Below are 16,585 nucleotides of genomic sequence, written 5' to 3' on the forward strand. Positions count from 1 at the left end.
GAACAGGGAGTGAAAAACTTCAACGCCTGGATTACGAATTGCGCAGCATTTTCCCATCAAGAGCATCATCCAGAAAAAATCCTCTAAAAAGGCCAGCTGGTACACCCAAGAATTCAGAATAGCGAAACGAGACAGCAAATAGTTGGAGCGGAGATGGCGCATGTAGGAAAGTAGCATCTGCTTCTTATGGTTACCCCCACTTTTTAGGTCTCGCCTGAGCCAGCGCTTATAGCGCTGCTCTGGCGAGAGTTTTAGTAAGCGGGTTTTGGAAGTGCTAACCTCGTGGCTTTTCAGGCCTCCAGCTTGCGTTCGCGATGTCGTGCACGCGCACAGCTGCAATCCTTGTTTTCTAACATCCCTCGCATTGCCGGCTTTCCTCCCCCTCTCTTACCCGCTCCTCCCCCTCCCTTACTGCATGGAAGAGTTTCGTGAGACAACAGACAACAGGCGCCACAGGGCTCGAAGCCAGACAGAGCTATGCGGCTTGATTAATGGCGGCATTTGCAAGTGTTACAAGTACACAAACCACGGGCGCCAGGAGTGAACAAGCTATACCAGACATCCTCCTTAATTTAAGTTGCAACTGTGCTGCAATTCCGTTTAGATTTTAACACAAAATCTTTTATGCAGGAAAAGCTTCACATTTTTAGGTCTCGCTGATTATATCAAAAGTAAAGAAATAGATGTATTTTTCTATTTCTTTACTTTTGGTATAATCGCAGCACACGCACTTTACTTTTAATATTATAAGTAAAGCACGGGTGCCGCAATTATACCAAAAGTAAAGAAATAGAAAAAAACATCTATTTCTTTACTTTTGATATAATCGCGGCACACGCGCTTTACTTTTAACATTAAAAGTAAAGCGTTAGTGCTGCGATGCTTGTTTTATAGAAGTGAGCCCACAGTACGATTTGGAAACCGTTACGATGCTTAGATAACATGCCAGCTACCAGTATAAAACTTGTACTTGGGTAAATGGCGTGGAGATCATCCATACAACGATTATTTTAGTAAAGAAACAGGCTACTCAACATGTGCCAGGTATTTTACTCTATGTGAGTAAACATAGCTCTTGGCTCTAGTGACTAATTAGTTTCATCATCATTAATTTTAGGTCTTTGGATGTCGGGCCACACCCCTTTGTGAGTCCACCTAAGGTATAACTGGGGCGCTATAGAGTGGAATCTACCGAGTAGATTTTTTATTTTTTGGGTGTCCACACAGTATTGCTTTTGATCATGAAGATAACAACATACTTCTGTATGTCATATGCAGTTCTTTATCTTTACAATTATTTACAGTAGATTGTAGATGTCTTAGAATGGCTAATTATAACACCCACTATTTTGTTAATAACATTAACATAGGCTTCTACGGCTCTTGCTGGACGAAACGTTTCATTCTATTAAGATATTTGTACTCAAATCATCATAGAATTGATTTAATCGTATAGCTTGCTCATTGTGTCCTCCAGTAAAGCCATCATCATTTGAAGATGGCGTCCGCTCTGTTCGTGGGTCCAGGAAGCACTTTTCCATCGTCCCAGTTTCAGTATTAGATGCAGCCCAGCAGACTGCAATAATTTGAAGACTGAGATAGATAGGTTGAGGTGCTTGTCTTAAATTCTTTTTGTTTTGGATTAGAGGAGTTTAAGGTAAGAAGCTCAGTGCTCCTGATTTGCTCTGTCAGTGTTCTGTTCATTGAGATGGCCGATTATCCCCAGACCCATCTACGTGTAATGCATGGTTAATCGCAAATATATTCCCCGGGGCAACAACTAAGATGTGTGATGTGACCGAGACCCGCATTGATTTCCTGTGGGGAAGGAGGGGCAGTTTGAAGGTGGGTGTAGCGGATGCGAAGCATGTGCATTGGGTGCAGTGAGTTATTTCGAGGGTTTCATTCACTACTGTCTGCCCTCTAAATTAAGCGTTCTGGAAGAATCATATTACTCTAGGCTTTCCCACTTAGCCAAATTGTGTGATCTTAGGCAACCTTTTTTTCACAATGCCTCGTTTTTGTTAATTATCATATGAGAGCGACTTAAAATTACACGAGCTCAGGGTCTGCCCTGTACAGAAGTTCTTTAGTTTGATTTAATGAGCTATCATGTTGTTCCATGTATAATAATAAACAAGCATTGGCATAGCCAATAGGTCTCGCCTTTGGGACCTTATAAGTATTTCGTTATGCAGCACAATATCCTTACTGCAACAACATTAACTGTTGCATGGCTAAACACATATAAGGTCCCAAAGGCGAGACCTATTGGCTATGCCAATACCTGTTGCTTGATATGATGCTTTTTTTGATTGGTCTGACTGGGATCCTGCTAGCCTGGACCACAGTCTATCTGCTTTCTTCCTAAATTGGTAAGTTCAGTACTTAGATACATCCCATTTTGAATACTGGGGTTCCCTTGTCAGTCACTAGTATATGGTGCCCATGTACCCAGGGCATAGGAACCCCAGAGGTCTCCCATGGGCTGAAGCATGTATTATGTCACCCATGAGAGACCATTCGAATTGGAACTACAGGACTGCCATTGCAGTCTGTAAGTTTGTGCATGCACCACTTACTAACGTTATAGGTTTACTGTATCTAGCGGTCACTGCACTTAAAACCTATGTCATCCCTATAGCAGACCTTTGCAATCCTGAAGGCAGGGTGCTTGGTTCTAAGAGAGAGGGTGGTCCTGCATGAGCAGGACACCCCTGCAGCCTACGGAGTCCATTCTTCTGGGTTGTCAGTGCTACAGCCATATATTATATTGAGGGGCACTGCGTAATCCCCATCTGATGACCATCTCGAAAATGGCTGCAACGAATCCTATTATATTTGGTATCAAACATGTTGGAATCATACCCGGGAGGTATGATTACAAGCACTGGAAGAGCCCTCCGTTAGGATCTAAGTGTTCCCGGTACCAGCCTTCTTGACCTGGACAGCACAAAATGGTTGCTGCCAACCAGAAACACATTTCTGCCCTCCTGCTGCTGAGCCAAGCTCGAGCAGAGGACGGTGGAACAATAGGCATCCTGGCACAGGGAGGTGTGACCACCTCCCAGACAGGATTTAGTGTATTAGGGTTGGGAGGGTGCAATTGCCAGCACCAGAAACTCTGCTTGAGGGGTACATGTGGTGTCCCTGTTGAGGTATTCAAGTCACTATGGTATGATTAGCGCAGTATATCTAATGATAGTGTGATTAGTTATGGTGTATTCAAAGGTTCGAAATCCCCGTTATGTTTAGCACGACAAAAAGGGCCGAGAACTGAACCGCCTCCATCTTGGATTGCGGCTCTTTCGCTTGGGAATCACGTGGTCTCTTCCGCACACCCTCTGCTCCCCCTTTTCTTGCATTTATTAGGAGACAGGCTGAGTTGCTGAGAAGCAAGGTCACATCTGCTAAAAGGGAGTATCAAGCAAATTCCTCTAGACCTGGGACGAGAAGGGAGTCACCCTTTCGACCTTCTCTGTAAAGATAGTAACCCTTTGTATGTGTAACCGAAACTAGAAATAGGCATGAGCTCATTAGGAGCGCCAGGACTAACTGGTACTTTTCCACATATAAGGTTTTGTATGCTGTACTGATAATGTATAAAAGTGTGTTACTGTCAAGGAGCCAGCAGTCTTCCTCGGCGCACCTGATGGGTGAGGATCGACGAGGCTCCTCTATATAGAGTTCTGTGGTGGCTAATAAATGTTTGAACCTTCCACGTTGCCAACTGCTCCTTATTTTACTTAATATTGCGGGCCAGTGGTAAGTGTGGCCCTTGGAATAATTATTTGGACACAACAGTTGGCGACCACGAAGGGACCCCGTGAAAGGGTCTTTCCCCCCCCATATTCGGGTGGTGGGATTGGGGGCGTCCTGACCGGTTGGCGGGAGAGGAGCCTGAGGATTTCTCCCACCCTGCGCGACTTTTCGGTACGTCCACTGCTGCTAGTCACCCTTCACCGGGGTCCTACGGGCTTAACCCAGAAAATGGACTGATTTGGTCGGGAGAAGTTGGCAGCGGAGAATGAACATTCGTATCTGGGTGCACCCGGTGAGTATAGATTGATTTGATTTGACGCACGCGTTGTAAGCGGTGCATTATTTTTGTTGAAGCACGCGTTGAGGACGGTGTGCTATTTGATTAATTTAAGAGCATTCGTTGAGAACGATGCATTTTTGATTTGAACACTGGCTGTATTTGTTTGAAGCTCGCGCTGGACAGCGGTGCATTGATTTGAAGGCGCACACCGGAGGGTGGTGCCTTGCTTGGTCGGGTTAGCGTTACAGTGGTTTGACTCGAAGTACGTACAGATCGTATTGATTTGATTAAAACAGCGCGCCGGAGGAATATAGACGGATTGCACGTGGAAGGACCTGCGACCTAGACTGGGTAGCCACAAGGCATACTCCTGACGGGGCAAGTCCTCGTTCGGAGCTGGTCTTAGTGGTGAGCCGGAAGGGTGGCCGGAATCCCGCGTGCAGTTTGGTGTCTGAACTGTGAACCAGAGTCGACGGGCTTGGTTCTCTGATAACCGATTGTATATTATGTATGATTCGTGTTGATCGTTGTTTTGTGTGTACATGTCTGAAAACTAACCAAAATGTCCTGTTTTAGTAAACTGAATTGTTTTGGCTGCTGCTGCCGAACAAGTGACTCCAGATTAGCTGAGAGCCAACCCGCCCCGCCGGAGGGCAGTCCTAGCCATTTTATGTATGTCAAACATGGGATCTCTCCCTTATTGTTCTGCACTCTGTGGCATAAGTATACTAAGGGAAATGAGGAGTTACGATGGCCCAAGACGGGTTCGTTTGATGAGAAGAAAATTGCGTTCCTACAGGAACAACTGTTTTCTAGGCGCAGTAGGCAGGCTATGTTCGATGCTCTAATCGCATGGCAGAAGGAGGCCAAACAACGGCGAATAAGGGAAGAGAAAGTAGCTAGAGCCAAGGCAGGACAGAATGTTACTCAGAAAGCTATGGCCTATGACCGAGACAGAGTAGAAAAGGGATTGGATTGCATGAATCGTGAATTTAGATTAAAGGTTGATAAGAGCTATGTGACCCGCCCGAATGCGGAAGATGAAATAGAGGATTTATTGGACACCAGGCCACCGCCCCCTTATGTACCGCAGAGGATATATCCGGAGGTGTCAGGGGCCTCGGCCCCGGCCCCAAATATGTATCTGGGGGCCTCGGCTTCGGCTCCCCCGGCCACTTCTACCCCTCCCTCCCTGCCGAACCTCTCCCGGTTGCCGACATCTGTGTCTGAAGTTATGGCCATGCTGCCTAATTTATTGACGGCAGCTGCAGCCGGGACCCCTCAGCTGTTGCCGGGGTCAATGTCTTCCCCTTCTGTTCTGCCCTCCTCCTCCGCCAGTACAACGCCGGTAACAGCTGTGACTACTCCGATACATCCGGCCAGTCTAACGGAGGGTAGGAGGTTGTTCACTCGTTCTGCCTTGGGAGCGGAAGAAAGGGAAACTATTGCCACACAAGCGTCCCAGTGGATGCGACATCCTATTTATACTCTTTCTGATATTTGGAGTACCATGAAAGACTACGAACCGGTGATGCAACAGCATGCACTGGAACATATGGCCAACCGTCTTATTTCTGTATGGGAACAGGTACACCAGGGAGGGAGAGCTCCGGCTATATTGTATGATATCCTTGATCAGATTCACAAATCTCAGTTGACGCCGGAAGAGGTGTATGGGAAGGTGCAGACTTTGGTTTCTTATAGAACTCGTTTACAGTCTGCCATTCCCGCCGGATTCTCCCAGTTCCCTATGCGAGAAGTGCACCCTATCTTCCATCCGGAAGTTGCTGAGGTTGTGGATGCCCATGGTGTCGTTACCCGCCCGGGAATAGACGCCCGGTTCCAGGAACAATGGGTCTATACCCCCTGGAAGCGGAGTGAGGTATTATCCCTAAAAAGCCAGTTGCCAGATCCTAGAAAAAACCCCACTGCATATTACAAGGAACTGACCGAGGCCGCCTCATCAGCAGTAATGACGTTGGCGGATATTGAATTATTCTTTGCCTTATTAGTACCGGTGGACATTTGGCGCCAGGTACATGACCAGGACCATGTTACGGAATTTGGTGGGACATGGGACCAACTGAGAAACTGGGATAGAGATCGTAAACCGGGGAACAAGCCCCGACCTGAGATACTGACCTTGCCTGAAAAAATAATAACCTATATGCATTCATTGATCCCACCCAGGAAAGTAGATTGGGATAAACTGACGGCTTGTAAGCAAAAGGATGAAAGTGTATCCGATTTTTTCACGAGGTTTGAGGGAGTATTCATTGATTTCAGCGGACAGGACCTGGCCACGGAGGGGGGGGTGCGTTTATTTGTCAATAGATTCGTAACCAATTTGCTACCTGAGGTATCAGCCCGGTTACAGGCAGCTGAGAGTACCTGGACGACCACCACGCCTTCCACAATACTAAGCATGGCTCAGTATTATGAGCATCGGGAAAATGAGAGCAAGGATAAGACAGAAAGAAAGTCGAAAGATTTGAAAACACGAGTGTTACTGCAGCAAGTGGAGAGGGGTAGAGGAAGAGGAAGAGGGTTGCAGAATTTCGCTCCAAGAGGGGCGGGACCCGCGCAAACGGCCTGGCGAACAGATCTAGGCATAAATCAATGTGCTTTCTGTAAAGAGGAGGGGCATTGGAGAGCACAGTGCCCATTGTTGTATGAGCAGAATACTGCTTCAAGGGGTCGTGGACGGGGAAGAATGAGTGGGCACCGAGGTGGATACACGAGACAAGAACAGGCAGCCCGAGGTGAGAACAGTCAGAATTATTTTGACCAAAGCCAAGGTAAGCAGTACTACCATGACGGACGTGTGACGGACGAAGGCTCCGGATATACTCAAGCATAGGACAGCCAAGGGCAGAGTAAGGGGCATGTGTCAATCCCGATAGATCAAGCTGGACCTTATGTCCATGCACAATTACTGGATGCATCAGGTAAGTTTTTGGTTGACACAGGGGCTATGAACAGTTCTGTTTCACGTGCCCTGGTCCCGGGGGCCGCTCTGTCTGGCCAGACTAATGTGTCCGTGGGGTTCTCTGGAACTCCGGTGGTGAGCCCCATTTCTAAGCCACTTTCCCTTACTCTGGGACCGGTAACGATAGAATCCCCTTTCCTCCTCACCTCCCAGTGTGGGGAAAATCTCCTAGGTATGGATATATTAAAAAGATTGCATGCCCGCATCTTTTGCTCCCCCGATGGAGTTTACCTGACCATTAGGAATACCTCTATCCCCTCCATTCAATGTTTTTCAAAAACGGACTCCTTACCCCCTGAGCTTGCAAAACTCCCGAGGGATCTTTGGGCCCTGGGGGACACTGACGTAGGGTTCCTACAAATTCCCCCGGTGTCCATCACTTTGAAACAGAATGCCAAATTGCCGAGGATCCCACAGTACAAAATAGCCCCCGAGGGAGAACGCGCTTTACTGGCCATTATTTCTGATCTGATTAAAACAGGGGTGGTGGAGGAAACGACTTCCAACATCTGCAACAGCCCTATTCTTCCGATTCTTAAACGAGCCCCCGTACCCCAGTCCCCTGATTATGCTGATACCTATCGATTTGTGATTGACTTGCGAGAGATTAACAAGATTGTGGTACCCCAATATCCTGTGGTACCAGATATTAATTCCATTTTGACCATGATTCCTCCCACTGCAACATTTTTCTCGGTGATTGATTTGAAGAATGCTTTCTTTAGTATTCCCATACATCCAGATAGTAGACATTTGTTTGGTTTCTCATTGGGGGGCCGCAGCTTTAGATTCTGTCGCGCCCCCCAGGGGTATACCGAAAGTCCTAGTATCTACAGCCAAGCCCTAAAGAGAATATTGGATTCTTTACAATTGCCGCCAGGTAATGTCCTATTGCAGTATGTCGACGACCTCCTTGTGGCCTCTGATACAGAACATGGTTGCCGCGATGCTACGGTTACCCTGCTACAGCATTTGGCTACTCATGGTAACAAGGTGTCGCTCTCTAAATTTCAATATTGTCGACCGGAGGTGACCTATCTCGGTCATCTCCTGTCGAAGGAGGGAAGACGGTTGAATTCTGAGCGCATCGTAACCATAACTAACATGCCTGTTCCTCGCACGCAACGTGATGTCCGCGCTTTGCTTGGTATAACCTCCTACTGTCGCCAATGGATTGCTAACTATTCTCTCTTGACTAAACCTTTCCTGTATCTAACTACGAAGGATGTGCATGAACCTTTACCTTGGACTGATGAATGCCAGACTGCCTTTTCCGCTCTGAAAACTGCTCTTTGCTCTGCTCCTGTGCTTGGCACCCCTGACTACCGGAAACCTTTTGTGCTCTACGTGCATGAGGTGGACGGTTGTTCTCTTTCAGTGTTGACACAAGACTTTGGTGGTAAGCAAAGGCCTTGTGCATATTTCTCGGCGGTTTTGGACAATGTCGCCAGAGCACTTCCCAGTTGTCTGAGGGCTGCAGCGGCAGTGGCCATAGCGATCAGACAATCGGAAGGGCTAGTCCTGAATACGGATCTGACAGTGATGGTGCCTCATGCTGTGGACGTATTATTAAACAGGACACAGACGCAGCCCTTAACTAGTGCGCGTCTTACAGGGTATGAATTGACCCTGTTTGCACCTCATATAACGATCAAAAGATGTGTTAATTTGAACCCTGCCACGTTGTTACCCCTCCCTTCGGGAGACGGTGGACAAGACATACATGATTGTATCTTTCGAACTGAAGAAGAAACCAAGGGCCGGATAGATCTAACTGACACCCCACTATCTGATGCCCAAGGAGAATTGTACGTTGATGGGTCCTGTTTCAGATTACCGGATGGTACGACAGCTGCGGCTTATGCGATCACTACCCTGCAAACGGTAGTCGAGGCAGCAAAGATACCATACCGGTCGGCCCAGGCAGCCGAATTGGTTGCATTATTCAGGGCCTGCGAGTTGGGGAAAGGCTTAAGGCTAAATGTCTACACCGATAGCCAGTACGCGTTCGGTGTAGCACATAGCTTCGGGAGGTTATGGGCGGAAAGAGGATTCTTGACATCCCATGGCGAGAAAATAAAGAATGGACCATTGGTTGAGCGATTACTAGCCGCATTAACATTGCCCAAGACCTTGGCCATAGTCAAATGCAATGCACACAAGGTTATAATTGATGATGTGGGGAGGGGAAATTTCTTTGCGGATCGAATCGCCAAGGAAACGGCCCAGTCTGACACCACTTCCATGTTTGTAGTAACAAGAATGATAGAAGCAGGGGTTTTTAACAACACCATAGATAGTGTGAAAGAGCTACAAAAGGAAGTGACCCCGGAAGAGCTGACATACTGGCAAGAACAGGTGGGGAGGCTTGATGAGAATGGATGTTGGACTGACTTGTCAGAGAGATGTCGATGGTTACTGCCAAACGCATTTGTAAATGCGGTAGTAACCATGGCACACGGACCTTCGCATGTGGGAGTTCAGGGCATCTGTGCAACATTGGATCCTGTCTGGTATAATGTTAATATCCATAAGACGGCTAGGAACTTGGTCCAGCATTGCATAATTTGTCTCCAGCATAATCCTGGGGTTAGTATTCCCGTCCTGGCGGGTAATTTTGCGCCACCCACTCTGCCTTTTGAAGTACTCCAAATGGATTACATACAGCTAGAGCGAGTTAACAATCTGAAATACGTGCTAGTGGTGATTTGTACTTTTAGTAAATGGGTGGAGGCGTATCCCACAAAGGAAAATACTGCCCTGGCAACTGCGAAAGCTCTGGTAAAAGAGTTTTTTCCTCGATATGGGTTGCCACGGGTGATTTGGAGTGACAACGGGACACATTTTAATGCTAACTTAGTTAAGTATGTATGCAAGGCTCTGTCCATCCAGCAGAAGTTTCACGCAGCCCGACATCTTCAGTCAGCGGGCCTGGTTGAGAAATATAATGGGATTCTGAAGTTGAAGCTGGCTAAACTTCAGGACACGACAGGATTAAAATGGCCTGATCTCCTGCCCCTGGCCCTGTTGTCCGTGAGAACTACTCCCCATTCGCGGAGCGGTATCTCCCCTTATGAAGTAATTTTTGGCAGACCTGCCAATGTGTGGGGAGTACCCCGGCCCAAATCCTTCAGGGACATTGACCATCCTATGTTGACTGACTATTTGTATGCTTTGACTAAAGATCTCCATTCCATTCATCAACAGATATCTGCCGTACTGCAGCCCCTGCCGGAGGGTCCTGGACACAGCGTAGAACCTGGACAGTGGGTCTTGGTCCGAAACTACCAACGAAAGTCGAGTTTGGATCCACGCTGGTCCCGGCCGTACCAGGTGCTCCTGGCCACGCGAACGGCGGTGAAAGTCGAGGGGAAGCAGCACTGGATCCATATCTCCCATCTTAAGCGAGTTCCCCTCCCGTTGCCCAGGAAGCAGCTTGACCAGGAGGAAGGCCTGCCAACTCAGGGCGAACCCAGCACTAGAGAGCCACTTTCCCTGGACACCCGCAGAGAGGTTGACGGGCGAGGGGAGAGTGCTGTGAGCTTGGAAACCCCTTTTTGTGGCCACCCAATTGCCCAAAGCGAGGCATCTGGTCGGGAGCCCAGCTCCTCGTCTGACCCCACTGTGCCCGCTTTGTTTATGAATCCTGAAACCCCTGGTCGGGATCGATATCACCTGCGGCCCCGGAAATAGAGAATCCCAGGTCTAGCCTTGGCGAGTGAAGTTGGAGGCCTCGGCAAAGACCTGAGGATTGGTAGAACACTGGACTGAACTCGTTGAGAGCATGGAACTTTAAGTAAAGCTCTGTTCAGAACGAAGATAGAGACATTGATCGGTTGGTGGGGGCCCAGGTGGAGTTTCTTTTCAACACGGGTTGCGTCAAGTGCGACCCCAACGCGAGAAGTTTTTATCTTTTTTACCTTTTTGGTTTCTCTGAACGATAGGAGTCTGCCTGTGAGGCTCTATACGGACACAGGAAAGAAGCACCCTCCGGCAGGTCAGACTGCTTGTAGCCCCCTTTTCCCGAGATTATATTGGACTTTTAGTGAGAAAATGGACCCTTTTGCTTGTTTTGTCCCTGAAGAAGGGCGTCCCATAGTACCCCGTACCATTCCCCCGCATTTGCCAATGTTCTCCTCATGGAGTTTGCGTGTTAAAATTGTTTTCATTTCTATACTGATTGTATCATTTGTACTATGCTTAGGTTTGTTTATATATCTAGAGTTCCGCCATCCTGTACACGCCTTGATAGTGTCTACCCCTGCTCCTAAGGAACATCATTTTCAGACCTTTGCCCCTCATAAGGAAAGGCACCGACATACATATGTACATAATGCCTTCATTGAGATGCTGCACCAGACTCATAGTTCCACAAATGTTACTGATTGTTGGGTCTGTGGTCTCCTCCCGTCAGTGATGCATAAGCAAGATTTGTTTATATCAATGCCCTTATCTTATTCAGGTAGTTGCGAAGCCTGGTTAAAATGTTATCCATGCTATACGAACACTACACTATAGATGAACGTCGATTCTCAGAGAAGGATTATGCCTTGATTCTAGCCTATATAGAGAAACACCAAGGTTTTACTCCTAATGCTGAGGGAACGGATGGTACCCTTGATCCTACCGCCTGCATGAACGTGTACACTGATCATGAAAATGATACCTGGTTGAGGGATGAAGTATTGGATTTCATGACTTTTAACTTTACTGAGTATTTCAAGTATTTCCAGGAGCGAAATGTCTCAGATGAGAAAATCATTCCGGTCCCGGTACTGAATACATCCTCCTCCTTCTGCGTACAGGGTACTGGACATTTATTTGTAGGTTATAGTAGATGTAATTACACTTATAGACTGCAGACGTTCAGCAGTCCCCCAACGCTCACCCCTCCCAATGTTTATTTTGTGTGCGGCGAAAACGCATACACTTGGCTACCCAGAGGATGGGCAGGTAGGTGTTACTTATCTTTCCTTCTCCCACCGGTTTACATAGCTCCTTCTGATTATCATAAGTCCCATTCCTTAAATCGGCGGAGTCTGAGAGCTGAAGCCGCCAGTAATGATGCCACTGACCAGACTGACACTCCAGCCCAACACTTCGTTGATATCATAAAAGGGGTGTTGCCCATATGGGGACCCATCCTCACTAGTAAAGAAATTAGGAGGCTATCTAGAGTGGTGGAAGGGGTGGTTAATACTACTGCAGGAATATTAACTAATATCACAGTGGAGCTCCAGGCGACCCGGCTTGTGACCCTTCAAAATCGTCTTGTTTTAGATGTTATCCTAGCTGATCGCGGAGGAGCTTGTAGAGTCATCGGCAGTTCCTGTTGTGTATATATACCTGACTCCGCCCCTTCTGTCCATTTAGCCATCCAGAAACTGCATCGGCTAGCCTCTGAAATTCACACCGAGACTGGTACTTGGTCTTTGTCCGGGTGGTTTTGGGATTTGGTGACCACCTGGGGATGGAAGTTATTCATGATTCTTTTGGGAGTAGTAGGGTTCATTTTCACCTGCTGCCTTTGTCTACAGTGCGGGCCTGCTTGTTGTGCGTATTGCGCTACTCAGGTTCGCCGATCCATCCCTAGGCCCAAGCCCGTCCAAACCAGGATGGATACCCAGCGGGCTCAGAAGGAGATGCATGACTTAATGCAGATCGATGAGGGTATTTTTGAAGACTGACCCCGTTATTAGCTATGCTGCGCTAAAAGGGCCGTTCTGAGGTATTCAAGTCACTATGGTATGATTAGCGCAGTATATCTAATGATAGTGTGATTAGTTATGGTGTATTCAAAGGTTCGAAATCCCCGTTATGTTTAGCACGACAAAAAGGGCCGAGAACTGAACCGCCTCCATCTTGGATTGCGGCTCTTTCGCTTGGGAATCACGTGGTCTCTTCCGCACACCCTCTGCTCCCCCTTTTCTTGCATTTATTAGGAGACAGGCTGAGTTGCTGAGAAGCAAGGTCACATCTGCTAAAAGGGAGTATCAAGCAAATTCCTCTAGACCTGAGACGAGAAGGGAGTCACCCTTTCGACCTTCTCTGTAAAGATAGTAACCCTTTGTATGTGTAACCGAAACTAGAAATAGGCATGAGTTCATTAGGAGCGCCAGGACTAACTGGTACTTTTCCACATATAAGGTTTTGTATGCTGTACTGATAATGTATAAAAGTGTGTTACTGTCAAGGAGCCAGCAGTCTTCCTCGGCGCGCCTGATGGATGAGGATCGACGAGGCTCCTCTATATAGAGTTCTGTGGTGGCTAATAAACGTTTGAACCTTCCACGTTGCCAACTGCTCCTTATTTTACTTAATATTGCGGGCCAGTGGTAAGTGTGGCCCTTGGAATAATTATTTGGACACAACACTGTGCATAGTTCAGTTCAAACCAGTCCTGGGAGCCGTTGGCTCCCGCTCTGGTGTGAAACTGGACAAAGGACATGGGAGTAAAACTCCCCCATGTCCAGACCCTCCCCTGGGAGGGTCCCGTGAAGCTTCCCAAACCTTTCCCTAGGGTACGTAAGAGCTTGCCTGGGTGTAGGTCTTGGGATTCGCCGTGGTATAAAACTCAGATCAGACATCATTGCACTTCTACCGTCTGGGCACTCTGGACTTTGTTTGGGCCTGACTTCATCTCCCTTCCAGTCTGCGGCATTGCCTGTGCCTGTGCATCATACAGGAACCTTCCAAGGCCTGTGAAGCATCAAGGAAAACTGAAGTAATCTCCCATGGAGTGAAGGAGTCACTCCCCTGCATTCGCAGGCACGGCAACTAAGTCTACCGGTCTGCAGATCCGGAGCTCCTCCGGACTCCGTGGGCTCTGCAATCCAGGTGGTGGTTTTCCACAGCTCCCAAAGCCTGCTCTACCCTCTCACCAAGTGTGAGACCAGTAGTCCTCGTGGGGGTTGCAATAACCGAACCCCTGGATACCGCGTCCCCTCTGTTGCAAAGGCTTGTTGTCATCTGTGCAAGAAGATCTTTGGGCTCAAAGTATCCCAAACCTCGAGCACCTCCAGTGACCAGAATCTTTAGCCACATCACATCATGTGCATCGTGGCTTGCCTCTTTTGGTGAGGTGCTTGAGGTCCTCTTGCGACTCCAGTGCCTCTGGCCTGTGGGTTCACTTGAGGGTCACATTTGTTTATTTTGGGCTCCCCTGATTGCGCAGGGCCTACCCTGAATCCCCTGCTCTTGGTGAGTCTCCTGGACTTTGCTGGTCCCAACTTTGTACATTTTTGACTTCCGGCTTGGATTGCATTTGCCAAGGCTTGTTGGTGCTCCCGCCAGACACCGATCCCTCAGTACTCGACATCCTTCGTGGGACAGCTCGTTTCTGGCTCCTGGTCATTTTCAGCATTGCCTGGTCCCTACAGCTGCAGAGTCAAGGTCACCAACATCATCCCTGAAGCACCCGACATCGGAGGGCGTTCATATTTCAAGTCTCTTGGTCACCCTTGAGTGACATAGACTCTGTTCACTGTGCTTATAGGTACTCCTCTTCAAGAATCCACATTTGGATTCCTCTGGACATTTTCTCCTCTTCCACCAGCAGCCCTTTCCTGAAGTCCTCCAATGGGTTTGATGGCGGTTTCCGACGCTACTTTACACCAATGCACCCGGCTTGCCTGGGATAGGTAACTTGGGTATCAAGGTATCCACAGGTGGGGTGGCTCTCCACCCTTCTGTCTTCCAATGGGGTACTTCAGGGTCCCCTGGGAAGGGTCCCTAATCTTTAAATATCCAACCGCAGCTTGCACATGCACTTGTCCGAAGCACGCGGTCGTGTTCACACACTGCACACGCTCTCTGTGAGGTCCCTATCTACTTACCTTGGGTGGTTCTGTGGGTCCCCAGCAAGTCTACATCCTCTCGACATGGTCCTGGGGCCCATTGTGTATTAGTGCTATTTACTGTGATTTCTTTGCTAAAGTATTGTGTGCTTTGTGTCTATCTCCTTGTGGGAGATACTGTAACGTACTAGATAGTGTTATATAATAAATACATATTTTTATACATACTTTGTGCGGTTCTTTTTCATTTGATCTATACTGCAAGATTGCATTCTGGTAAAACAAGCTGCTTTACACTCCTTCAAGACTAAGCCTGAAGGCTGCTCTTCACAGCTACCACTTAGAGAAATTTCTAAGGTTGTCTAAGACCTCTTAAATCACCATAAGGATTGTCTGGAGTGGTGCAAGGTGCTCACTTACATTAGTGCAAAAAGAAGAATTGATAGACAGAATGCAGAACAATGTCATACATTCACCCCAGTGCAGAGATCTGGGCCTTAATCCATCATTTTTCTGCTCACCATGCCATTCCAGTTTGAATCCAGCCATATGCAAATCAGTCTTGACCCTGCGCCCAATGGGAACAGTCCAGCCCGAACTGCCAGGCCAGGTCCTCCCTGGACGGGAAACAAGCATTCTAGGACCGGTTTTGGGGTTTTACCACTCATCAGCCAGGATAGCTTGAGTCCAGTGACATGGAGAGCACAGGACCCACGTCTGGGCATACTTCTCCCACTCGGGGTGACAAATGCAAAAAGAACAATTGATGGACAGAATGCAGAACAATGCCATACATTCACCCCACTGCAGAGATCTGGGCCTTAATCCATCATTTTTTTGCTCACCATGCCATTCCAGTTTGAACCCAGCCACATGCAAATCAGTCTTGACTCTGCACCCAATGGGAACAGTCAAGCCTGAACTGCCAGGCCAGGATTGGAAACAAGTATCCTAGGACCGGTCTCGGGGTTTCACCCCTCATCAGCCATGATAGCTTGAGTCCAGTGGCATGGTGAGCACGAGGCACAGGATCAAGACTGATTTGCATATAGCTGTGTCTGAACTGGGGTGGCGAAGTGAGCTAAAGAATGATGATGGATTCAACCCAGATCTGTACTGGGGGTGAGTGTTTGAAAAGTTTCAGTGCTACGTCCATCATCTCCTTGTGTTTGCTTTGTTCGCCCTAAGTTGGCAGGGTATGCCAAGACGTGGGTCCCTTGCTCACTTTGCCACTAGATTCAAGCTAGCCTGGCTGATAAGGGGTATTACCTCAAAACCGGTCCCAGGATGCTTGTTTCCGGTCCAGGGAAGACATGGCTTGGCAGTTCGGGCTAGACTACTCCCATGAGGCACAGGGTCAAGACTGATTTGCATATAGCTGTGTCTGAACTAGGGTGGAGAAGTGAGCTAAAGAATGATGATGGATTCGACCCAGATCCGTGACTGAGGGTGAGTGTCTGAAAAGTTTCTGTGCTCCGTCCATCATTTCCTTGTGTTTGCTTTGTTCACCCTAAATTTGCAGGGTATGGCTGGCTGTTGGTCCCTTGCTCACTTTGCCACTGGATTCAAGCTAGCCTGGCTGATGGGGGGTGTTACCCCAAAACCGGTCCCAGGATGCTTGTTTCCGGTCCAGGGAAGACATGGCTTGGCAGTTCGGGCTGGACTGTTCCCATGAGGCACAGGGTCAAGACTGATTTGCATATATCTGTGTCTGAACTAGGGTGGCGAAGTGAGCTAAAGAATGATGATGGATTCAAC

General features: G+C 48.0%; 1 long non-coding RNA gene across 1 annotated transcript in view; it reads left to right on the forward strand.

Annotated features, from left to right (window-relative positions):
- LOC146809422 (uncharacterized) overlaps window positions 1-14,888 on the forward strand; it is a 79,139-nt gene extending 64,251 nt beyond the window's left edge. The window contains exon 3 of the long non-coding RNA XR_014965547.1: window positions 10,239-14,888. This is a non-coding gene — a long non-coding RNA (uncharacterized LOC146809422). The remainder of the gene's footprint in view (window positions 1-10,238) is intronic.
- Window positions 14,889-16,585: the final 1,697 nt, after the last annotated feature.

This window comes from Triturus cristatus, chromosome 7 (assembly GCF_964204655.1).
Source record: "Triturus cristatus chromosome 7, aTriCri1.1, whole genome shotgun sequence".
In the NCBI taxonomy this organism is placed as follows: domain Eukaryota; kingdom Metazoa; phylum Chordata; class Amphibia; order Caudata; family Salamandridae; genus Triturus; species Triturus cristatus.